This window comes from Rhinatrema bivittatum, chromosome 9 (assembly GCF_901001135.1).
Source record: "Rhinatrema bivittatum chromosome 9, aRhiBiv1.1, whole genome shotgun sequence".
NCBI lineage: Eukaryota > Metazoa > Chordata > Amphibia > Gymnophiona > Rhinatrematidae > Rhinatrema > Rhinatrema bivittatum.
The window spans coordinates 104,039,669-104,066,765 of record NC_042623.1 but is presented as its reverse complement, the minus strand read 5'-3'; the positions used below and the strand labels follow the sequence as shown (position 1 = coordinate 104,066,765).

The window sequence follows — 27,097 nt, the reverse complement described above, 5'->3', positions numbered from 1 at the left end:
ATTGGGTTTTTTGGGAATAGGTTTGATGATTGCAGATTTGAGTCTATCTGGGAAGATGCCCTGTTCTAGGACGAGGTTAATGATGTCGGCTATCGGCTTGGCAATGATGTTTGAGACTTGTTTGAGGAGTTTTATTGGGATGAGGTCAAGGGGGTGTGGCGGGGTTTGTTCTTCATATGATTGGTTCCACTTCAGAGGAGGCAATGTGATCGAAATGAGTTCAGTAGGGAAAGGGTATGTTGGGTGGTTCGGGCGTTTTTGCGTTGGTATTAGGGATCTTGCAATCAGGCTAGTGGTTTTGTTACTGAAGAATTGTGCTAAGTCTTCGCAGATTTTGTCTGGGTTGTCAGTGAGGGGGGAGATGTGGGTGGGGCTGGTTAGATCAGATACATAGGTGAATAGTGTTTTGGGATTGTATTGATAGTTGTGAATCCTTTTTGAGTAGAAGAGGCGTTTGGTATTGTTGATGTCAGAGTTATAGGTATGAAGAAGGGTTTGTATTTGTTTTTTAGTTCGGTAGATTGATTTCTTCTCCATGCTTTTTCTGTTTGTCTGAGGGTGCGTTTAGAGATTTTTAGCTCCGGTGTGTACCATGGGGACTTGTGTTTGCTGGGGGTTTTGATTTCTTTTTTTACGGTAGGGCATAAGATCTTAGCTGTTTCAGCGTTGATTGTGATCCATGATTCAACTGCGGTGTTTGCATCGTTCATATTTAGAGAGTTGAGTGCTTCTGGTAGCGATTCAATGAGATCTTCAGACAGGCATGGCTTGGTGAAATGTATGTATTTCTTGGGGGGGGGGGGGGGGGGTCGGCAACTGGTGTGGGGTTTTTCAGAAATAGCTCAGACTGGATGAGCTTGTGATTGGACCAGGGGATGGCTGTGGTTGAGGAAGGGTTTTTGCTTAAGATGTGTTGATTTATAAAGATTAGGTCCAGGGTGTGGCCTGCCTTCTGTGTGGAGGAATTGATGATTTGATAGAATCTGATGGCCATCATGGTGTTGATGAGGAGCTCAGAGGCGGGTGAAGGGGGTGTTTTGTCAATGTAGAGGTTGAAATTTATTTATTTATTTTATTTGTATGCTTTTATATACCGACGTTTAGCGAAATGACTGCACTCTGGTTTACAGGTATAACCACAGTTTACAGGTGTAACAACAGTTATAACATCAGTTTACAAAAAAGATCAACGTTTACATTCATAACTGTGGGAGGCGGTGCAGGCCTTCACGCCGAGGGAACAATTAAGAGAACATAGGTTTATAAGAACAGACATGAGGATTAGAAAGAAACTGTGGGAGGTGTTATTCTGTGGGAAATCACCCAGAATGATGGTGGGGGTGGCTGCATTTGTGTGGTTGGTGATGGCCTCGATTAGGGGGGATAGGTTGCAGTCGAGGGCGCCTGAGGGTGTATATAGCAGGATAATTTGTAGGTTTTTTTTATATCAATAGACAAAGCTTGAGTGGGGGTGAAGCTTTGAGTGGTTGGATGGTAAATCTGAATTTTTTTCGGGCCAGGAAAATTAGTCCGCCTCCTTTCTTTTTTGGTCTGGGAATGGAGTAGATGTTGTAGATGTCTTTGGGAAGTTGATTGATGAGGGCAGTGTCTGAGCCTTTGAGCCAGGATTCGGTTAGGCAGAATATGTCAGGGTGTTGGTCCAGAAGGAGGCCATGAAGAATGGAGATTTTTTTAGTTATGGATTGGGCATTGAGTAGGAAGAGAGTGAATACTGTCAAGGCTACTATGTTGTTGTTGAGGTTGATAGAGATGAAGGAGGAGGGGTGTTGGTGGGTGAGCAGGTATGGGTAAGATCTATTGTCGAAGTTGTTATATAACAGTTTTGGGATTGGATGGGTGATCTCCATGTCGTGGGCGGTCCTGAAGGTAACATGTGGGTGATCACGAGGTGTTGGGGATGCAGCGGTCGGGAATGGCAGGGCTCTAGACCCTGGTGGTTGGGTGCTGAGAGCGTGGAGGCGAGGGCTGGAAGGAGCGGTGGAGAGATCAGCAGTTATTAGGAGGGACTCATATTGGAAGTGATGGCGGCGTCACTGAGGATGAGGTCAGTTGCTGAGGAGGTCCTGTTCGTCGTGTGCAGTCATGAAGGTGCTGGCGAGGCCGCACAAGTTGAGTTTTGTGCAGGGGATCTTGCTGAGGGATCGTGCTAAGGGGCGCGCCAAGGGGCAGGCCCATTTGCTCACTTTTAAAGGTCCTCCTGGACCGGAAGTGAGGCATACTGGGGGGGCGTTTCGCTCGTCGGGTCCGGTTGGCGAGGATAGGCCGCGTGCTGTGTTCCGGCTGGAGTTGGGCATGGCCTGGGCCCTGATAGACCTCCCGTGCCGAACGCACCCAGCCGGCCAGGGTCGAGATGAGGGGGGAGGTCGCATGGCAGATGGGGCGCCCTCGGCTGTCCACCCATGCCCGGAGGTCCCTCTCCGGAACGGAGGCGATATGCGTCGGCGGGGTACCTTGGTCTCCTTGTTCGGCGAGAGGTAGGCCGCGCATTCGTCTCAGGCCGCACCCGATTATGTGCAACTATAGTATCAAGTATTACCTGGGAACATTCAAATCCAAACATTCAATTTAAAAGAAAACATATACAGATTGTAATTTCAGTAATGTTATTTATTTTATTCAATATAATTGTCCTTTGCTTTACATTGGAAGGACATCGTGGCCAGTGAAAATACGGATCCAAACATTGCAGCTGACTCAATATCTTGAGGGAGGAAGCACCAATAGTAAACATTGTTTAACATTTAATCTTAACTCTGAAGATCTTCGGTGGTTGGCTGTTGAATCTGTAGCTATATCACAAGGTGGCGGCAATATCACCTCCTTGTTCAATTACAAGGAACAATGGATTTTTCAATTGGATATGATTGTATTGAAAGGCCTAAATGAGACCACTGATTAGTTCATTCTGATTAAGTTTTGGTCCCCCATTGGCTATTTTCTCAAAGCTGCTGTTTTGTGATTGGTCCATTCAGTATTTAAAACTAAAAAGTATGACAACAAAGGTGTATGTCATTTTGCGATATAAGCAGGGCATTGTAAGCATGCTGAAGTGTTACTGTGCCAAGCTATTAAGTCTATAAATTTTCTGTTTTATTTTAAGCAATTTATTGAATGATAATGCCAATTTTCATTTGTTGAAGAAGATCATGAGGTCTCTGCGTATCTGCCAAAAACACCCCTGAAGAGGAAACGAAACCTGTGTGAGGCATTCAGGGTTTCTTCTTTTCAAAGAAGGACCTTGAATATTGATGCTGGCATATGATTCTAAAATCCACAAAACTGAAGAAAAGCGCATTTTTTTCCTATAATGGATTTTGTTTTTATATGCAACTTTGGAAAAAATAATTAGCAAAAAAATATGAGACCAATGATTAAATCTGATTGAGCAGTTCTGACACACTTTAATGTTCCATAAAAAAGACATTTCTTTGGCTCATTGTTTAGCAAATGCATTCTGCTTTGATAGATGAAGGTCTCTAGACAACACTTGTTACTGGCTATATTCAGTGGTTATGTACTTTCTGTTTATGAAAGTCATGCTTTAAATTCTGCAGCAGCTACAACCTTCAAGTTGGTTTAATGGGTGCCCAGATAGGAATGAATGACAGCTGGTCAGATACTACTCCAGAACACAAGACACAAAACATTGAAATTAGAGTTTGCAGGATGGATGAGTCTGTCCTTTGTTCCAGGTGCCTACCCTTGCCAGTTCACATCACTCCCTTCTTAACCATGATTCATATCTAATCAACTGATACATATCCAGCAGTGGATAATGCAGGGAGAGCTCCCTCATGTTTCTTGGAGGTGATGCATAATTTGCAGGTCTACCACTTGCAGGATGCTCATTTCCAGTAGTAATGAGTTTAGAAAGACTGCAGCTACATTTTGCCCATCATATTTATACTAATTTTCAAAGCAAAGTAAGCACAGTCAGGTTACAATTTTGTTCAGAAAGTACATTAAAAAATGCAATGTACATACCTATTTTTCTCCCCGACCTAAGCACACTTCTAGAACACCTCCTCTTGACATGGTTATAGGATGTGCTTTGTTCCAATAATGCACAAACTTTTAGCTGCACTGAAAGTGGGCAATTCAGCTGATTTATGCAGGTAAAATGCTTTTTTACCCAAGTAAATTAGTTTGAAAACTGCCCTCTTACTGAATCATAAGTACGATAGGATCTCTTCCATCTCATAACTGGTTTTTAGTGGATATGTCAGCATAGTTCAGGTGATTTGTGTCAGCCACAGACTGCAGATTACTGACCTTCCCAAATAAATTACCATCCATACATACAGTAAGTGAAACTTCACAATTTATTCTCATTGGATTCACACAAAATCTTTGTCCTCTGGAGAATGAGTAGCAAGAATTACTAAAGTTTTGCAGAATAGCTACTGTCACAGAATAAGAAATTCGGAAGATATTCAACCAAACCACAAATCTGTCACAGTTCTAAAAAAAGCTATTTGGTGAGCACAGAAGGAAGAACCAACACACAAGCTTCATTATTATCCTCCTCCCAAGCCTCATCCCTGCCTACAAACACATATGCAAATTGTATTTGCCCTTGGGAGCTTTCAGACATAAATATATTTACTTCAGCTCATCCAACAGACATCAGGCTAGAGGGGTACTGCAGGGGCTCAGCTCCCATTACCTTGAATATCTGATTGTAATTTAGAGCTCAGATTTGGAAAGGCAGGAAATCAAAGCTAAAATCCATATCCAAACAATTCTGTCATATTTACAGTTCAATTATACTTGTACAAAAATAAAATGTTAGCGTGAACAAACCCTCTTCTTTAGTGCTATCAGGAAACAGCACTGCTCTCCTCTCCTTAAAAGAGTCATTTTTACAACATTCTCCTATTTTTCAATACCGACAAAGGCTTGTTATGCCAAAATTGTTTAAAAGGAACAGTTCTGCTTGTCCAACTGGGGAACATGGCACTTGCCTTTTAAAAAAAGCCTTTATCCCACTCCTAACTCCATCATTAACCTTTACACCTAGTTTTATTTGTATTCACAGTTTAACTTCCTCAGACTGACTCACTCATTCAGTCTCACCTCACATACTGTGCATGAAAGCCTTTTTGTGTATATACATCTCTCATCTATTCAAATACACAGCATACATATATGAATATTGATCCCCAGGCATGCAGGAATAAAAAGATGTACAGTACTGGTATACTGTTCTGCAACACTGGTAGAAATAATTCATTCAAACTGACTACTGATATTGTTAGCTAACATTACTGTTTATATTAACTTTCTCAGATCAACATACTGACGTACAAAGACATAATTTATTCAATTACTTCACACCACACACCGAACACCTGGTGACAGCTGTCACTGTCAAGTTTCCTGGGTCTGCCATCATGCCCATCCCATCAGAGAGGCAAAGGCCAGGTGGCGCCTTTTTAAAAGAATGCCAGGAGACCACCCAGGCCTAGACCCTTGGGGACAGTCTGGGTCCCCAGTGAACCACTAGAGAATCTTCCTGAGGTAAGCGAGGATCCTGGGGCTGGGAAGGGCCATCAGACATCAGGGAGTCTTTTCCATGTAAGGGGGTGGTCCAGGGATTGGGAGAGGTCATATGGGTCAGGGGATTTGCTTTGTGGGGCAGGTGACGTTGATGAAAGGAGAGGGGTTTGGGTAGGAGGGGGTTGCTGCTGCATGACTGTAAAATTTACTTTTCAAAAACATCTTTCTTTTGGACCGCCTCTAGAAGCAGCGGAGTGGTGGGTTGGGTCTACCCCAATCCCCGGGGGAGGATTTTTCAATATTCAAGGGAGGGCTTGCTTTAAGGTTGCTGGTGGCTCTTTTAAGATGATGGTGGCCACGTGTAAGAGAAGCTGCATCATGGATTTTCCCGTGATATTTTTTCTCGCATATTTTCTGCTATGGTATTTGTTCCCCCAATCACGATATAATACCCTGGTTTAGTAAATGATCCCCTTAGGTAGAAAAATGTTCCTACGATAAAAATCATACAATTCAAAATTTCTGTCTGTCAATGGAAGAGATCAGTTATTATGGATAGAAAATAAATGGAAACAGTTATTATACCATTCAACTATTCGTGCCAACCACATACTGATTCATAACCTGTAAAAGAAATATCCTCAAAAGAAAGGAAGTTTATGAAAATTATTTCATCATTTACATTGCATTGTGCCATTGACCAGGGCATTTCAGAACAAATTACACAGGTAGGAAACACTGCTCCAGAAAGCTTACAATCTAAGGGCAGGATTTTAAAAAGGTTACGCGTGTAAATCCAGAGGATTTACGCACGTAACCGGCCTTACGCGTGCCGGGCCTATTTTAAAAAGGACCGGCGATGCGCGTAAAGCCCCGGGACGCGTGTAAGTCCCGGGGCTTGCAAAAAGGGGCAGGGAGGGGGCGAAGCGGGGTGGGGCAGGGGTGAGGCCAGAGGCCTCCGCACGCCTGCTGGGCCGGGGATCACGTGCCGGCAGTTGGCCGGCATGAGCAACTTACTTCAGCCCCAGGGCTGAAGTAAGTTTTAAAACAAGAAAGAAAACAAGAAAAAGGTAGGGGGAAAGGGCGGGGGGAGGTAGGGGAAGGGAAGGGAAGGTGGGGGGGAGGCTGCTCCGATTTCGGATTGGCCTGGGAGGGAACGGGGGAAGGCAGCGCGGCTCGGCGCGCGCAAGGTGCACAATTGTGCACCTTGCGCGCGCCGACCCCTGATTATATACCCTGTGCGCGCAAGTTATAAAATCGGGCATACATGGGCGTGCGCCAGGTAGCGCACTCCCATGTACGCCCGCACGCAACCTTTTAAAATCTACCCCTAAGTGGGTGTCTGTTGCAAGTAGATTTTTGTGAATTGGTTGAACTGAACAAGCAGCCATACGCTTTCATTTTTTGACTGCACATCCCTAATACAGATTGTTCTATGAATATTTCCTGGTTTCGACAGCTAGGAGTAACCAAGTGGTAAGAGCAGTGGGCTACAAGCCAGGGTTCAAATTCTGCTGCTGCTCCTTGTGACCATGGGCAAATCACTTCACCCTGCATTGCCTCAGGTGCAAAACTTAGATTGTGAGCCCTCTGGGGACAGGGAAATACCTCCAGTACCTGAATGCAATCTGTTTGAAGTGTCTGAAAGGCAGAATATAAATCAAATTTAAAAGCAAAGCCAAATTATATTATGTGGATATCTAGAACAAACAGCAATACTTATTATATAATATCACTTCCTAAAGAAACAACGGATATTAAAATTTACCTTGAACTACTGTACAGACTGCCAGGCCTCCAGATGGATCTAGAAAATAAAACCACCATAATTAGTTTCTATCCTTGTAACCACCATTACCTTTTAAATGACAAACTTGACAATTTGAAGAGAGAGAACAGTCTGATTCACACACTTCACTTTTTATTTGTGCAGCTGTGTTTGCAGCTTATAGTTCTACTGTCCTTAGAAAAAGAAATACACCAATCAGTGAAAAGATAATGTTACAATTATATTTTAAGAGAGACTAACTACATCTTGAAAACCAAAAAAAAGCAATGAATATTCCATTTCTTAGTTGTAGTTGAATAGCCAACACCTAGATAAGCTGGGGGCATGTATCTAGCCTCAGGATTTCCGGTAACTTGAATAAGCTTCATTTTAGTCAATTCATCATCCCACAAGGAAGGAGGGATATAATAGACTTTCAAAAAATGATTTTGACTTTCAAAACTGTGAGAACTTCCAAATGTGGAAGTCTAAGGTACAACTAGAAATAATCCTATAACATCTCCAAGCTCTGCGTCTCTTTCGTGACAAAAATTTAAGAGCTCTCTGTTTATGCAATACTGTTTTACCTTAAAATAAAAAAAATGGTGGTGTCTGTGGATGAGTTTCCTGTCATTTTCTATTAAAATCGTTACTTACAGAAACCATATTGCCAGTGTAGAGTGGTTAATGTTTTGCAATACTATACATTTAAAAATATGACTAAGCATTTTTAAATCTACATGCTCTAGCCAAATCTGTGGCTCAGGTGTAATGCCACTCATAACCATATGGAAGGACTTAGGTTTGCTTCCTGACTCAGGTCACCCAGAAGTGAGGATGCTGCAGAGACAGTGTTCACAGTCCCTGGTGGAGGGGGAGGCATAGTCATTGCACAAAGGCAACACCTAGGCAGCAAGATTTCAGGATTCTGAAAAAAAACATGCTAGTGCTGGCAGAGGACCATTAATGACTGGGTCTAAGTAAATTGGGAGGAGACACAAAATAAGGGACGGATCCCCGAGCTGTTGCGAATGAAAGATACTGGAGCCAGATCCCAGGACAAGATTGAAGTGAGCTGAAGACCAAATGAGCAAGAGGAAACTAGAGATGTGATTTGGCCGAACCTTTTGGTTTGACCTTCATTATTGGCCCGCCGTGGGAAATTTCGTTTTCCCACGCTTCAGGTCAATTTTATTTTGGCTGCCCCCGAAATGAAGCCCAAAACCCACCCCAACCCTTCAAATTTAATTAATTGAACCTCCCCCAAAACTTGCCGAGTTCCCTGGTGGTCCAACAGGGGTCCCAGGAGCGATCTCCCGCTCTCGGACCGTTGGCTGCCAGTAATCAAAATGGCGCTGATGGCCCTTTGCCCTTACTGTGTGACAGGGGCTATCGGTGCCATTGGCCGGCCTCTGTCACATGGTAGGAGCAATGGAAGGCCGGCGCCATCTTAAAAAATGGCACAGGCCATCCATTAAGAACATAACATAAGAAAATGCCATACTGGGTCAGACCAAGGGTCCATCAAGCCCAGCATCCTGTTTCCAACAGTGACCAATCCAGGCCATAAGAACCTGGCAAATACCCAAAAACTAAGTCTATTCCATGTTACCATTGCTAATGGCAGTGGCTATTCTCTAAGTGAATTTAATAGCAGGTAATGGACTTCTCCTCCAAGAACTTATCCAATCCTTTTTTAAACACAGCTATACTAACTGCACTAGCCACAACCTCTGGCAACAAATTCCAGAGTTTAATTGTACATTGAATAAAAAAGAACTTTCTCCGATTAGTTTTAAATGTGCCCCATGCTAACTTCATGGAGTGCCCCCTAGTCTTTCTACTATCCGAAAGAGTAAATAACCGATTCACATCTACCCGTTCTAGACCTCTCATGATTTTAAACATCTCTATCATATCCCCCCTCAGTCATCTCTTCTCCAAGCTGAAAAGTCCTAACCTCTTTAGTCTTTCCTCATAGGGGAGCTGTTCCATTCCCCTTATCATTTTGGTAGCCCTTCTCTGTATCTTCTCCATTGCAATTATATCTTTTTTGAGATGCGGCGACCAGAATTGTACACAGTATTCAAGGTGCGGTCTCACCATGGAGCGATACAGAGGCATTATGACATTTTCCGTTTTATTCACCATTCCCTTTCTAATAATTCCCAACATTCTGTTTGCTTTTTTGACTGCCGCAGCACACTGAACCGACGATTTCAATGTGTTATCCACTATGACGCCTAGATCTCTTTCTTGGGTTGTAGCACCTAATATGGAACCCAACATTGTGTAATTATATGCATATTTTTCCCTATATGCATCACCATGCACTTATCCACATTAAATTTGCTCCTACCACATTGCTCCTAGTATGTGAGTTTTCTTATCGTTTCATTGCCCCCCCACCCCCACCCCGAAACACGACGAAATAGGAAATATTGTCTCTATTTCCTATTTTGTCATAAACGAAAGCACATCCCTAGAGGAAACTAGTGACCTATCAAAAAAAAGAAAATGTCTGCTCTGTAATCATGATCCTACACTCTTCCTCTAATAGGAGAATTTTTTGATAACATAGAGGATCATTTTATTGGACTGTTTTAACAAGAACTCGGCTCATGATCTACAAAAGCCCTTCCATACTCTAGGTATAGTATTTCTTGTTTACTAGAGGCAGAATTCTGAATCACGGATTATGATGCCTATTGTAGCTGCTAAAATAGTGTTTCATTTGTGAGTTTGGGCCATGTGCAAAAAAGTTCATCCATTCACTAAGATGCAAGAGCAAGTAATGTGTTTTTGTATCTGACTGGTAAAAAAAAAAAAACAACAACAAACCACACACCACATATTGTGAGATTGCACAAATGTAATACAGTACTACTAATAGTGCCTTGTTAATCTTTAGCATCAATGCAATAATGTTGAGAAAGATGAATGAGAAAGAACAGCAAATTAATGAAAAACGTTTTAGAAATGCTGATCTTTTGTTAAAGCAATATTGCTTTCCTTTTAGTATGAGGGGAAACTGCATTAGTTTACTAATATATTTTGGAGTTTTCATTGCCTATCACCGATTTCTTTTTAAAGTGATGAAGCACCAGGACTCTTCCTACCCCAGAAGCAAAGTAAAGCCTGGAAAGCAATGAATACTTATTCTGAAGCACATTATTATGATAAAACTCATCTCATTATATTTGTCTCTTGGAAATACATGTCAAGGAGAGAATATATGAACAGACTTAGGAAAAAGATACTAATGGGGAATTAAACAGTAACTTACTATTCACACACTGATAGGAAAACAAGCTGATGGAGTGTCTCAGAATAGAAGTAAAGATCCTACTAGTCTATGGGGAATGTTTTTGTGAATATGCAAAATTTTCAGAAAATTCACCAAAATATTTGAATAAAATGTCTACTTTTAGCACATTATTTGTCAGCCCTTCTTGCTCAATCTACAATGTACTCTCATCCTAGCTTGATAGCACCCAGGTAGAGAGTGCATCAAGTTAGGGTGAGAGAACATTGTAGAAATGTCATCTTTGTGTATCTTTCCTCATTACAAATCACATCAAATCTTCACCAAAGTGTACTGTGCTGTTTGTACATCTGCCTGTGCATATAAAACTGGCCCTAAAACTCTAGACCAGGGCTTTCCAAACCTGTGCTGGGTACCCCACAGCCAGTCGGGTTTTCAGGATATCCTCAATGAATATGCATGAGACACATTTGCATATATGGCTGTGGGGTCCCCAGGACAGGTTTGGGAAGCCCTACTCTAGACCACCAGAAAAACCTCACCTCGAGTTACTAGATGACCCCCTTATAGTGGTATAAATAGATGACTAATATGAGAGCCTAGATGTACTACAGGAACACAAGTAACCATGGCATCCACAAAAAGGGTTGACATATAGAGAAAGAGAAGACTGACTGATGCGACTCATAACTCCTGCAACTTTCTAGATAATATCTCTAGTCAGTCAACAAAGCCCCATCAGCAATTTACCTCCACAAACAAACTGGTTGATAGAGGATCCCAGACATCCACCCAACAACTCAGATATGAGTAATCTTGTCAAACACTAACTCAGCTCATTCTGATCCGTTTTGGGACAAACCATTTTTCTCTGTGTGAGGTTCATTGTCTCCTACAATGTCCATAGAAGAGTATCTCTTATAGAGCCATAGATATGTACAGTGAGTACAAATCCATCTCAGCCATGTTAATTGAAAATAATATCTGTTACCACATTCTGAACTTTTTATATTAGCAGCCTTTTATTTAATACATGATTCTATCATCTGTATCTACTGTGTGAAAGGGCCCTTTACATTCCTTAGCTGTGTCCCCTTGTGGACATGTACTGAGCAATCAGTCAGAAGCCATCACATATATTTCCTTCATGCCTGAATGAGCTCCCTCAAGGAAAATGCTGAAGGCATTAGTTTGAAACAAACAGAAACTGTTAATGACATTTCCCTTTTTATTTATTTTAAAATGAAACAAAAGAAAAATGAACCCTTTGCCCAGCAGCTTCTCCCCTCCCTCTACCTCTTCCTCACCCTTGCCCAGAAGCAGCAGCAGCCCCCTCTCCCTCAGCCTTCTGCCCAGCAGCAGCTTCTCTTTCTCTCTGTACCCCCTTGCCCGGAAGCAGCAGCAGCCCCCTCTCCCTCAGCCCTCTGCCCAGCAGCAGCCCCCTCTCTGGCTCGCCCTTCACCCCTGCCCATCTCCCTCCTCTACTCTGAGGCCATGATGCTGAAGATTTTTGTGCAGTGGCAGTGGCGATAGCTTCAGCAACTTGAAACAAAATCAGCACAGGGCCGAGGGGGATGACATTGCCTAGCCCTCTGTCTCCCACATATGCTTCCTCCTGCCTAGAAACCCAATGTGAAGGGCAGGACCGTTGCAGGGTTTTGAATGCATACCAACTCACAGAGTCCTGCATGGATTTTGTCTCCTGTTGCTGCCAGTGGGAGGCACCAATGACCAGGGCTGCTTTAACCAAAGGGTCACTGAGCAAACTTCTCTGTACGGTCCGCCTTTCATTTTTTCCATATTGACAGCCACGTTCCCTCTCATCTCTGAACCCAGCACTCTCCTCCTTCCCATCCCCCTTCCCCCAGTTAATCTTATGTTGCCGGCCCACTGTTGCAGCTTTTCTCCTCTGTGCCAACTCATGGGAGGGCATTCACACACCACCTCCTCCTTCCAGCCCGTGAGGGCCAAAAAAAAGCACACCTTTACCTTCTTCCAGCTTATGCAGGCCAATACAAGCAGGTCTCTAACTGCTTCCAGCCTGCATGGGTCTATGCAAGTGTCATGTGAGGTGTCATCTTTCTTCTGGCATATGTGGGCTGGCATTAATGTGGTATAATGTCCTTTGCCTATGGGTAGGGCTACAGAGTTGGACTTAGGGTCTTTCCACCCCTACGTACTGTTGGTGCTGTTGCATCCCTCACCCCCCATTAATGTCAGACAACAAGGAATAAAAGGTCTAAGTCAGCGGTTTTTAACTATTTTCCATGGAACTTGGTGGAAGAAAAGCAATCCCTCACTCTGTGTGCATGTATATGCAACTTCCCCAGCCCTCATGGCTCATTCTCACTTTTTTCCTTCCCTAGTCCCCAGTGCAATTCTCACCACCTCCCCCACCCCATCCCCCATCACCCATTGTCTCTGACCCTCCTGTTCCACGTGGCTTTGACATTTTGAGCTGTGCAGTGCCTACATGCTCAGGCTTCTCTCGGCCCTCATCATGATAACAGAGCTGAGAATACAGGTACTACATAGTTCTTAGGACGTTTGCGCCACACACTACCCGTATTCTTGCTGCTATTTTTCAATCAGGAACCGTATGGTGCAGTCACTTTGAGCCATGAGTATCATCAGGAACAGGGCTGTGACTAGGTCACTGGCATCCCATGATCCAGTACTAGCTGTAACCCAAAGTTTGAAATCCACTGGTCTAGGTGCAGCCCCATAGTTTCCTGCAACAGCAAAGGGGTAAATTCTGTGGCAAAAACGTGAAAGCTCTGAAGCATTCTGACAAACATTTCCGTATTTTATTTTGTATTATAAAAATAAAGCATTTTTACAACCTTGCTTGTTTGTATCATTTATTTCTTTTTACTGAGTGAGAAGGGATGAAGTTCCAGTACTAGGAGGTGATTTCAGAGAAGGGGGAGAGAAGAAGAGAGGCGGAGAGGACTGTGGATAGGGGGAAGAATGTGAGAAGGAAAGAGTCCTGGGGCTGGGGAAGGAGTATAAGAAGGAAAGAGGACTGGGGATGGAGTGGTATAAATGTGAGAAAAGACCAGGGATGGGGAGGATAGGAGATGGTGAAGATCAAGGAAGAAAGGGGGAATATCAGGAATTTTGGAATAGGGATAGGGGAGGAGGGTGGGTTCCAGGATCTGGGGACAAATGAAAGTGGCAGGAAGCAAGGGAGATTGCAGGATCTGGGGTACAGAATTTGAGGTCAAGGGAGAGAGGATCTGAACTGTGCATAAGAGGGGAGGCAGGTGGCCCTTCTGTGCTCTGATCTTATTCCCCTTGCATCCATTCTCTAACCTCCCATCCAATCTGGCATACACACAAACCCCTAGCATCAATCTTCTCTCCCTCTCTCTCTCTCTCTCACACACACACACACACACACACACGCACGCACGCACACACGCACACACGCACACACGCACACACGCACGCACACACACACACACACACACGCGCACACACACACGCACGCACACACGCACGCACACACGCACGCACACACGCACACACGCACGCATGCACACACACACCCTTTCCTCCACATTCAGACACACACCCTCAAGTTGATCCCCCTCATCCCCCACTCAGTGCTTCCTAACCTCTCCAAAATGATCCCTCTTTGTTCTGTCTGCTCCAGGCTTGCCCCTCTCCCTGCTTGTCTCTGAGAGATAGGAGAGGAGGGGCTATATCAGGAAGCAGAGTAGTTATTTGCTCTGTTATGTTCTCTCCAGGTCCCCCTCTTATTCCCTGTCTACTGCCTGGAAAGGGAAGGGCTGGATCAGGAAGCTGAGGGCATTTCTCTGCTCAATGAGGTTCAGCACAGCTGAAAAGCACCAAATCTTCAGCAAGGCTGCTGTTTGCAGAATTTTGTCAGTCTAGACTCAGGTCTAATGTGCCTGTTGATAGATCTAGGCCTGCAGGGCTGATGCAAGGGTATTAGGCAACCTAGGCAATGCTTTTACTTATGGACATTGGAGCGGGCCCATTGCATGACTTATTGATCAGTGCCTCGAGATCTCATGCAGCAGAAAACAGCCCTCTGCTTCTTTCTCCAGCCTGTCCCACTCACACAGCAGGGAACAGGAGGGGATGAGACTGGAGTAGATCTGTCCTATAGACCCCAGCCAGTCACGTTTTCAGGATATCAACAATTATGCATAAGATAAATTTGCATGCACTGCCTCCACTGCAGATAAATGTCTCTCATACATATTTATTGTATTCCCCAGGATAAGTTTGGTGAACCATTGCCTTAGGAAAACCTTTAGCCATGCATCCTTCCCTCTCCCCAACCCCCAATTAACTTTCAGACCTATAGGTCCCGTCCTGAGGTTTTAATAATTAAACTCAACAATCACTATGACCCCACCACAACCTCTCCCAGTACAGTCTTGTGCAAATGTAATTGGACATTATGAGGTCCATATTCAAAAGCCATTTAGAAAGATAACGTAACTCCAAAATTCAGTGTTAGCTGTGTGGCTTAGCCGGCTAAGTCTGGTTGAATCAAAGAGCTGTCCTATAGTTAGCTGGCTATAGTTAGGTGGCTAACTAATTAAGATAGCCCGCTATATTCAAAAGTGTGGCTGTACTCGTGAATATGCCTCCAAAGTTAGCCACATAAGTTTATCCGGCTAACTTTGCTATCCAGACTGTGTCTGAATTTAGACCTCCATACTTATAAATATTAAACTTTGTTTCATATAGATAGATAAACAGACAGATACAGAATGAAGGAAATAGATATAGATATGTCTATATCTATCTCTCTTTCTATAGAAAGGCAGTATTTTCTGCTTTTCTGTACACTTTTTGGGCTACTCAAAAATTAAGCTTTGAGGGTAAAAATGTGTGCGGCGGGCATACGTTTTTTGTTTGGTTTTTTTTGCATCGGGGGGGAAATAGCTAATAGCCTCCTCAAAATGAAATTACATGTGATAAGTGCTATTAGCTTCGTAGAGAGTTGGACGCACATATTGGATGCGTTAATCCCCTTATTGCATAAGAGGTTGTGGATGCGCGTCCAAAATGTGCATCCTACCATGGGTTAACCACTGTATTACATCAGCCTGATAGAATGGGGGGGGGGGGGGGGGAACAAAACAAACATCAGAGGTTAAATCATGTGATGTGGTGAACCTGGATGGATGTTTGATCCATGGCTCCAAGTGCTATTCCCCTGTTATAGATACACATCACCTTGAAATTGCTTCAATTGACTGCAGCAACGCAAGTATTGTGATCTAAAATAGCGTATGGACAGATATGTGACCAAATCACTGAAAGAAATGACCACTAGGTGTTCCAAAAAAGTTAAAGAAAAATTGTGTCTTTTTAAGGTTAAAATGGGCACTGTGAAGGAAAACATTAAAACTGACAGTACTTAACAACAACAACTTCTATATTAGTGAAGTAGTGTTAATGGCTTTCAGTGATACACTTTAAGCGATCTCTGCTCTAATAGCTAATCTCAAAAATTCAATTATGGATTTTGGCTCCTGGTCGGATGTGGTTGAAGGCAGGCTGAGAGTGATGGAGGACGATTCTGTAGCCAGTGACTGCCAAAAGTCACAAACTAGAAAAATTGGTCACAGAGCGTGCAGACAAGATGGAGGATCTTAAAAATAGATTGAGACGTAGCAATGTAAGACTTATGGTCATACCCAAATCAATAGAAGATATAAATCTGCAAGACATGTTGAAGCATGGCTGCCAAAAGGGCTAGGCCTGCTAAACTTGGGCAATCTCCTCACAATAGAATGTGTGCAAGGCTGGGGAACCTGGGAGGAATAGGCCATGAGCAGTAATTGTAAAGCTACTAAATTACTTGCAGAAAGCGGAGATTATGCAAGCCTATCATGGAAAAAAAACCAATTGGGGAACCCATCCCTAAATGTAGTAAACAACAGACTACAAAATGACTAAGATGTGAAAGTGGAAGAGAGAAGTAAAAAAAATAAAAATTAATCTTCCATTGAAAGCCTCCTGGGCTAGTAATCAGAAATGTTCCTATTATGCACATACAGTAGAAGCCTCAATTCCACAAAATCTCCAAGCTGCATAAAGGCCAAATATCTGTAAATACTCACTATTTGGCATCTTTATCTTGAACAAATATTCAGAACAATTCAGTGTCTATTTAGCTCTGTCCCATGGAAATGTATTTATGTGCTTCATTTTTTTTTCTTCTCAGAACGCTGTCTGCCAAAGCAATGGCTTGCTTCTACTTGTACTAGGTTTTGCTCTCTTCACAGAACTCAGTTACCATTCCTCTTCTCCAAAAATCCAAACTTTACACTTGCACATTACAGCATTCCAAAGAAGAATTTTAAAAGGCAGCTTACAACATTCACACTTTCCAATGGGACACAGGGAAAATTAAGTCAGCCAAACATTTGGCATTTCAAATGACAATTAGAGAATATCCATTAATCATTTGAATAAAGGATTGCGTGATTGGTCAGCAAAAAAGAAACAATAAAAGGGCTCTTACTCAGTGTTAGCACACATTCACACTGTAATCAGCAAAATTCTCATCAGTGTTTACTGCCATCCTGTCTTTTCTACTTCATCAGGAAACTGGAAGACTATATTATAATGGATTTTCTGGGAATCTCAGAAATGGATGATTATACAGAACCCATTATAGTTTAATGCTCTTTTAACAGTATATAGCCCTGATGCAATAATACACCATGGTTTTATTAAATAAACCATTGGCCCATATCCAGTCACTGTCCAGATAGCAAAGTTAGCCGGATAAACTTATCCAGCTAACTTTGGAGATGTATTCAATAATGCAGCCATACTACTGAATACAAACAGCTATCTTAAAGTTTAACTGGCTAACTTTATGACAGCTCTGTGGCACAATCAGAGTTGGCCGGATAAGTCATCTGGAGTTAGTCAGATAACGCATTCAGTAAATGTAAGTCCTTCCCAAAACACCCCTGAACACTCCTAAAGTTATGCAGCTAAATGTCAGCTGGATAATAAGATACCCAGCTAAAATCTAACCAGATAAGTGCCCAAATATTTAATTAGGCAGATAACTTCTGAGTTATCCAGCTAAATGCCTCTGAATACAGACCTCAACATGTCTACTTATTCTTATTCTTCCACCTCCATAAATATAAACATAAAGGGCTTGAGTCAACCAAATTCAGAATTTAGAAGATGCCCCAAGAATGTAGGATTGGGCAGGAGTGATCAGGAGGGACTCCCTCCTTTCCCCTCTATTGCCTGACTAGTTTAATATAATAAAAAAAATACTCTCATTCAATAGAAGAGAATAAAGCATGCTCATTAAAGCCAATACCTCCACTGATAAAGGCTATCATACTTAGCTTAAATTTAAACATTCCTTGCCAAAAAAACAACTTTTTAAACTGCCTTTTGAAATGACTAACCTTTTAAAATGTTCTTCTATTTCTACTGATTTACTTTAAAATCAAATATTCTCACATTCAAAAATTAATTATTCAAAATAGTTCATGTTAATTTTGATAACTAAACTTCGAAGGACTTCTCAGGACCAATGTCCCCAGCTCCCCAAAACGATACCTATGGTTAGGATCTATTTATAAGAACATAAGATTTTCCATACTAAGACCAAAGGTCGATCAAGCCCAGTATCCTTTTTCCAACAGCGGCCAATCCAGATCACAAGTACCTGGCAGGATACCAGAAGATCACTAGATTCCATGCTGCTTATCCCATGGATAAGCAGTGGATTTCCCCAAGTCCAACTTAATAGTTTATGGATTATTCTTCCAGAACTTGTCTAAACCCAGACACATTAATAGTTTTTACCACATCCTCTGACAATGAATTCCAGAGTTTAATTATGCTTTGAATAAAAAATATTTTCTCCTTTGTCTTAAATGTATCATCTAGTAACTTCACTGAATGTCCCCTAGTCTTTATACTTTTTGAAAGAGTAAACAACTGATTAGTATTTATACATTCTACGCCACTCATTTTATACACCTCTATCATATCTGCCCTGAGCCAGCTCTTCTCGAAACTGAAGAGCCCTAACATCTTTAGCCTTTCCTCACAGGGGAATTATTTTATTCCCTTTATCATTTTGGTCACCATTCTATGTACTTTTTATAAATCTGCTATATATATTTTGAGATGCAGTGATCAGAAATGAACACCATACTCAAGGTGCAGTCACACCATGGAGTGAAACATAGGCATTATAATATTCTTTTTTTTTTATTCTCCATTCCTTTCCTAATAATTCATAGCATTCTATTTTCTTTCTTGGCCGCCTCCATACACTGAGCAGAGGATTTCAACAGATTATCCACGATGACACCTACATCCTGTCCATGGGTGGTGACTTCCAATGTGGAATCTTGTATTGTAAGGTATAATTTGGGTTGCTCTTCCCTACATGCATCACTTTGCACTTGTCCACATTTGCATTCTCAGTCTTGCAAGGTCCTCTTGCAATTTCTTGCAGTCCTCTTCTGATTTAAGAACTTTGAATAATTTTGTATCATCTGATCACCTAACTTGTTCCCATCTCTAGATTGTTTATATATTTAAAAGCAGCATCTTAATACAGATCCCTGGGGCACGCCACTCTCCATTGAGAAAATTGACCATTTAGCCCTATTCTGTTTTCTTTTTTTTTTAATTTTATTTTTTATTGCATTTCCATATTTTTATACACAAAGAATAAATAGGATAATCTTTACAGTCACAATTCTATAATCCAGATAGGAATTACTTCCTGTTATAAACAGAAAATTTACAATACTGTTTATCCTACAAAGGAAATTAAGTAAGAAATTAGAGATCTATTAAGCGATAGTAATCTAGGAGCATAAAACAAGAAATATTGAAAAGTGCGAACACTTTAACTGATATTGTTACCACATTGAAAATTAACTTTCCCCCCTTTAAACAGATTAGTAAATATCTAGGAGTGAGTATCTAAGTATATTCGAAGCTGATCTGGATAATTGAAAACATATCTGGAATCATTATGTTTAATAAAACATTTACAAGGGTATTTTAAATTGAACTGGGCACCTCTTTCCAAAACTTCTTTTCGCATGTCAATAAACTTTTTTCGTCTTATCTGTGTGGATCGTACTATATCAGGAAATATTCTTATGGGGGTACCATAGAATTCAGTTTTTTTGATATTTAAAATGCATTTTTAAGACTGTATCTCTTTCCACTATGGATAAAAATTGAACCTTAAAGTGGCTCTAGTATCAATTTTAGATTCTCAAGGAAGTCAGTTAAATTCAAATTCGAATTATCTTTTTCTTTTAAATTTTTACCCTCTTGCCTTTGTTGGAGGTAATAAATCTTGGAAATACCAGGAAGAGAACTTTCTGGATATTTTAAAATATTTTTCAAATAACTATTGAACAAGTCAATTGGTGTAGCCAAATGAGTCAATGGAAAACTCAGTAACCTAAGGTTTAATTTTCTATTTTGATTTTCTAATATTTCAAATTTTCTCTGGTGTTCTTCAACTGGTTTTATCAAATTCACTTGAACTCTATGGATATCCCCCATTTTCTGTTCTGTTGCATTTACATTTTTTTCCAAACTAACTATTTTTTCCTGTGTATATGTACTTTTTTTCAATGCATCTTGAACTGTTAATGTAAGATTATTAATTAATTTTTGTATATTCACCATCATCAACCCTAATTCTTCAATGAAAAACTTTTTAGGTGTGATAACAGAAATGTCTCCAATCCCAGACAATTGTATCTCCACTCCTAAATGTTTAAAGGATCCAGCCTGTCCTCCCGCCGACCCAGGAGATTGTATTTTAAGATCTCCCGGGCTTTGAACATCTATATCAGAAGTTTTAGTCCCATTTATACCTTCTCCTGGGGTTTCAAAAGAGTCTTTCAATAATTGCAGACCATCAAGAGGTTCCACAGATGGAGGGGCTGGTTTCTCTGGGGCCGAGGGGGTTAACGATGCCTCGTTAGCCAAATGGATCTGTTCTTGCTCCTGAACTGATCCATAAGCGGCCCCCTCCGGGGTTAAAGTGGATGTAATTTGAAAACATTCAGTGATGCTAGGCTGTATCATTTTATTAGGAGTAGATGTCGAGGAAAACTCTCTCAACTTCGCTTTTCGTTTAGTATGGGGCATAATGACTGATTACTTCCAAGGAACCAGTCCAGACCACAATACATTCAATCTGAATATGATCAAATTATACAAAGAAAATTCTTTTTACTTATCTTAAATTGATCTCTACAGCCGCCACTGTAGTTAATCTCCATTCAGAACCGTTCAAAACCGAACTAAGCCGGACAAAGTTGCGCGCCCTTTGGCCATGCGTGGCTTAGCCGTTGGGCTGGCGGTGTCGTGCCGGCGTAGGCTTGGTTTTAAAGCCTACCCGGCTCCTCCTCCTGATGTCACCGGCTCCGGGAAAACAGGAAACAGATGGAATTCAGTTCATGGGCTTTCAGCCCGACAGGCTCACCAGGTAATGAAATAAATACCACGGGCCTCTCCAGGTAGACCCTCTAGTCAAGAAAAATTGTTGGCGGCGTCTGTTGCCGGCATAGGCTTGGTTTTAAAGCCTACCCGGCTCCTCCTCCTGATGTCACCGGCTCCGGGGAAACAGAAAACAGATGGAATTCAGTTCACGGGCTTTCAGCCCAACGGGCTCACCAGGTAATGAAATAAATACCACGGGCCTCTCCAGGTAGACCCTCTATGCAAGAAAAATTGTTGGCGGCATCTGTTGCCGGCGTAGGCTTGGTTTTAAAGCCTACCCGGCTCCTCCTCCTGATGTCACCGGCTCCAGGGAAACAGGAAACAGATGGAATTCAGTTCACGGGCTTTCAGCCCGACGGGCTCACCAGGTAATGAAATAAATACCATGGGCCTCTCCAGGTAGACCCTCTAGGCAAGAAAAATTGTTGGCGGCCTTATTCTGTTTTCTATCTTTTAATCAGGTCTCAAACCACAATAGAACATCGCCTCCTATCCCATGACTTTTTAATTTCCTCTAGAGTTCCTCATGAGGCACTTTGTCAAATGCTTTCTGAAAATCCAGATACACTATGTCAACTAGTTCACCTTCATCCACGTTTATTCATGCTTTCAAAAAAAGTTGCAAATTGATGAGGCAAAACTTCCCTTGGCTAAATCTATGTTGATTTTGTCCCATTAAACTATGTCTGTCTATATGTTCAGTATTTTTTAAATCATTTTTCCAGCACTGATGTCAGGCTCACCAGTCTGTAATTTACCAATCACTCCTAGAACCCTTTTTAAAAACATGCATTATATTGGCCACCCTCCAGACTTCAGGTACCGTAGCTGAGTTTAATGATAGCTTACAGATTACAAGCAATAGGCCTGCAATTTCAATTTTTCCATTCTTTCAGCACTCTGCGACATAAACCATCTGGTCCAGGTGACTTGGTACACTTTAGTTTGTTTATTTGCTCTATTATATCTTCCAGGTTCACTGAGATTTGTTTTAGGACGTCCAAATCATCACTTTTAAATATCATATTGTCTTACATCTTCCTCAAAGACTGAAGCAAAGAATTCATTTAATCTCTCTGCTATGGCCCTGTCTTCCCTTAGCTCTCTTTTTACCCCTTGATCATCTAATGGTCCAACTGACTGCCTCACAGCCTTTTTGTTTCAAATGTTCTCCCTCATTCTCTCCATCTTTCCATTTCTCTTCTCAGGCCTCCACAGTTTTTCTCATGTCTTTCACCTACTTCACACTTTCCTCATCTACCCTTCGATTCCTTTTCTTCATCTCCCAGCTTATCTTTCTTCTCCTCCTATTCCTCCATTTCTACAACATGTCTCATCCCCATGTCTTTCCCATCCTTACCCCTTCCTCCAACTCTCCATTTCTCTCTTCCCAGCATCTGCCCCGTCTCTTCTCCCCTTTATGTACCATCTGCTTCTTACCTCTTATCCCCTTCTTCACTATCTATCCTCCCTCGTGGCCCCTCCTTTTCCCTGCATCTTCCCCTTTGCCTCTTTCAAGTAATCTAACTGAGCAGTGAGAGTCATTTTTGGCTGCCAACCACCATCTATAATCTGTGCCAACATGGCATGCATTTTCAAGACTTACAGGCTGGCATTCCTGGCTGCTGATCTCATGCATCAAGAGATCAGTATATTGTGACAGTGTGTTTCAGAAATAAGAACCAAGGTTTGAGACCGAACTAAACACATTTATTAACACATGCTGTGCAGCTTACAGTCAGAGTACTTGCTGTTTTCTTAGTCTGTGTGTGGAGTCTAACCTTTATCTTGATGGTACTCTCCCCAAAATCTGGAATGGTGCATAAGCAGGACTGAACTAGTAAGAAACAAAATAATCCTGCTCAGGACTAATAAGATATGTCTCCCAAGAACATTACAATCAGCAGCCAGGCAGGTCTGTGAGTTTAAAAAAAATCTTGTGGTGCTAGCACAGATTGTAAATGGCAGTTGATACCATAGTAGTTGGTACCTGTGGGACGGGCTTCTACCACTTATCCTGCTGCATCCCAAATGGTGATGGCACAGTAGTCTGCATTAGGGATGTGAATCATTTTTGAACGATTAAAATTATCGTCAGATAATTTTAAAATCGTCCAAAATCATTAGAGTGCACAATACAATACAAATGCCCCCGATTTATCGTCGGGGCATTTGTATTGTATCGTTAAATAGGGCGCGGGAAAACCGGCACACCAAAAAACCCTAAAACCCACCCCGAACCTTTAAAAAAATCCCCCACCCTCCTGAACCCCCCCAAAATGTTTTAAATTACCTGGGGTCCAGTGGGGAGGGTCCCGACGCGATCTCCAGCTCTCTGGCCATGGCTGCGTTGAGAAATGGCACCGGTGGCCCTTTGCCCTTATCATGTGACAGGGCAAAGGTAGCGCCGGCGCCATTTTGAAGATTGGCAATACAGCCCGCGTGCAGGAGGTCGCTCCCGGACCCCTGCTGGACTTTTGACAAGTCTTGTGGGGGTCAGGAGGCCCCCCCCAAGCTGGCCAAAAGTCCCTGGGGGTCCAGCGGGGGTCCGGGGGCGATCTCCTGCATGCGTGATGTCGGGAGCCAGGAACCAAAATGGCGCCGGCGCTACCTTTGCCCTGTCACATGATAAGGGCAAAGGGCCACCGGCGCCATTTCTCAACGCAGCCATGGCCAGAGAGCTGGAGATCGCGTCGGGGCCCCCCCACTGGACCCCAGGTAATTTAAAACATTTGGGGAGGGTTCGGGAGGGTGGGGGATTTGTTTTAAAGGTTCGGGGTGGGTTTTAGGGTTTTTTTGGTGTGCCGGTTTTCCTTCCCTCCCCCGATTTACGATTTTTAATGATTTTTAACAAAATAAAAACACAACGATAAGATTTCCCTCCCCCCCCAGCCAAAATCGATCGTTAAGACGATCGATCACACGATTCACACCCCTAGTCTGCATAAGCAAGTTTGTGGTGTTAGCAGCTACTGGAGGTTTGCTGCTTAGCTCCACATACCTTAGAGGGAATATTGACTAAGGGGCCGAGGCAAAAAACTCGCGCTGAAAGCGAGCGCTGTGTATTCAGCACCCGCTTTCATAACATGCCCCCAGGCACCTCTCCTGGGGGCACGATGCAATATTTAAATTAGGGCTTGTGTTGTCGAGGAGGCGCTAGTGGTGATTGTGCACCCCTAGCACCTCATTGACAGCGCAAGCTGGAAAGAGGTCTGCTGTGGTGGCTGTCTGCTGGTTAAGAAAACGGACACTGAATTTATCAGTGTCCTGTTTTCCTAACCAGCGCACATGCAGGGGTTAGGAAAATGGATGCTAATTAAGCATCCATTCTCCCAACCTGACTACTGGCACCAGAAAGAATGTATAAAATCAATATTAAAGTGTCGGGCATTTAATATTAATTTGTTCACTCCTTCACTTATTGCAGATTGGTCCCTTTACTGTCACATGTCAGTGAAAGGACCAATCTCCTTTCAGAAGGCTGTCCTGTAAGGGGATTGGTCCTTTCACTGACAAATGTCAGTGAAAAGGACCAATGGGCAATAAGTGAAGGAGTGAATAAATTAATATTAAGTGCGCGACACTTTAATATTGATTTATACACTCCTTCTGGTGCCGGTAGTCAGGTTCGGAGAATGGACGCTGAATTAACCAGCGTCAATTTTCCAAAGCCCTGCCAGTGCTTTTTTTAAACTTTTTTTTTTATTATTATTTTAAAGAGTTGTTCCTCCCACTTAATCCCAAGGATATTAAGTTGGGGGCAGTACAGAAAAGCAGATTTTTCTGCTTTTCTGTACTATTTATTTATTTATTTATTTATTTATTTAGAAGCTTTTATATACCGATGAACGTTGGGAACATCTCATCGATTCACAGTAAACAAAAAATGCAGCTAACGAGCTTTACAGAGAACAATGCATGATACACGTAAAGTTGAACAAAATTGGGGAGAAAATAAGTCAACTAGGGCGTACTGCAGAATTAGAACTGAACAATATACAATAAGTGTGGGACCAAAAAATAATTAAATAAATATAATTAAATAAGAAAGAATGTCATATAAGTTAGAATAACATATTATTCAAAAAGGAAGGAAGGTAGTTATGAGTAAGCTTGTGTAAACAGGGAAGTTTTCAGGATCTGCTTAAATTTTTTGGGGCAGGGTTCCTGACGAAGGAAGGAAGGGAGCTTGTTCCATAGGACGGGTCCCGCCAAAGATAATGCCCGAGCTCTAGTGGAGCTGAGATTATACTGCTTAGGGGAAGGGATGGGAAGAGTTGCTCTGTGTTGCTGCCTTATGAGTCTGTTTGAGATGTGAAAGGTAAGGTGCTCAGTGAACCAGTGCATGTTTTGGTTGTGGAGTGCTTTGTTGATGAGAGTGAGGGTTTTGTATGTTATTCTTTCAGCGACAGGTAACCGATGAAGGGGTTTTAAAACCGGGGTGATGTGATCGTTTTTGTGTGTGTTAGTGAGAAAGCGTGCAGCAGCATTTTGGAGTAATTGAAGTGGCTGTAGTGTGCTTCTAGGAGGAGGGTATTACAGTAGTCAATTTTGGATAGAATGAATGATTGTAAGATGGTGCGAAAGTCACTGAGGTGTAGTAAGGGTTTGATTTTTTTGAGGGTGTGAAGTTTGAAATAACAGGCTTTGAGTGTGTTGTTGATGTACTTTTTGAAGGAAAGATGGTTATCAATGGTGATGCCAAGACTGCGTACATGTTCGTTGGAAGCCATGGGGAAATGGGAATCATAGCCTAAGTGCAGGGGAGGGGAAATACTAGGGGGGGGGGGGGGGTGATGTGTAGTATCTCTGTTTTGGCAGGGTTGAGAGCTAGGAAGTTGCTTGTCAATAGTGTATTAATCACCATTAAAGTGGAATTCCAGGTCTCAGTAGCTTTTTGAAGTGAGTCTTTTACAGGAATAAGAATTTGCACATCATCGACGGAAATAAAGTGTGGGAAGCCTAGATTGGATAGAAGGTTGCAGAGCGGGAGGAGGTAGATGTTAAACAGAGTGGAAGACAGGGAGGAGCCTTGTGGGACACCTTGTGGTAGGGGGATAGTTTTGGAGGTGCAGTTGCCTATTTGTACACTGTATTGCCTGTCTTGTAAGTAGGATTGGAACCATTGCAGGGCTGGTCCTGAAATGCCAATATCTGAGAGGCGTTGAGTGAGTATTTTGTGATTGACAGTGTCAAAAGCAGCAGAGATATCCAGGAGGATCAGAATATGTAATACACCTTTGTCAAGGCTTTTGAGGATGCAATCGGACAGGGAGGTTAGTAGAGTCTCAGTGCTGTGGTGCCATCGAAAACCGAATTGCGATTGTGAGAGAATGTTGTTTGTCTAGGTAACCAGTTAGTTGCTGGTTGACTGCCTTTTTCAAGGATTTTAGCGATAAAAGGTAAATTTGAAATGGGGCGAAAGTTGGTAAGGTCTGCAGGATCAAGATTTGTTTTTTTCAAGATAGATTTGACAATGGCATGTTTAAGATTACCAGGAACAATACCAAGTGTAATGGATCTATTGATGATGTTTGAAATGGGCTTGGCAATGATGTCAGAGATAGTAAGGAGGGTTTTAGGAGGGATGGTGTCCGAAGGGTGTGTGCATGGTCTCATTTTTTTTAAAATAGATTCAATTTCCACTGAGGAGATGGTGTCAAGAGCAGGGAGCCTTGCAGAAATGCTGTCAAAATGGCAGTCAGTTGATACTTGGGTGGAAGGGAAACGTGACATAATGTTGCTAATTTTTGTGTTAAAGAATATGGCTAGGTCTTCACATTTTTTCTGTTCGTCAGTAACTTGTGAGCAGATAGTACTGGATTTAGTTAAGCTGTTAACTAATTTGAAAAGGGCTCGAGGATTAAACTGGAGGTGGTGTATTCTATGCGCGTAGAAATCTCTTTTTGCTTTATCAATGGCTGTTCTGTACGTATAAAGGTGGTTTTTGAAAGTAGCGAGTGATGCAGAGGTGGGATTTTTGTGCATTTTCTCTCAAGTTTTCTGAGGCTGCTTTTCATGGCTCTTAG

The 27,097-nt window shown here is 42.2% G+C and overlaps 1 protein-coding gene across 3 annotated transcripts in view; it reads right to left on the bottom strand.

The window, feature by feature from the left end:
* The window catches only part of NRCAM (neuronal cell adhesion molecule), a 515,870-nt gene that overhangs the window by 459,084 nt on the left and 29,689 nt on the right, over positions 1 to 27,097 (bottom strand). For all 3 annotated transcript variants that reach the window (XM_029616764.1, XM_029616763.1, XM_029616765.1), the window contains exon 2: positions 7,289 to 7,327. The gene's annotated coding sequence lies outside the window, so the exon portion shown is untranslated. The remainder of the gene's footprint in view (positions 1 to 7,288; positions 7,328 to 27,097) is intronic.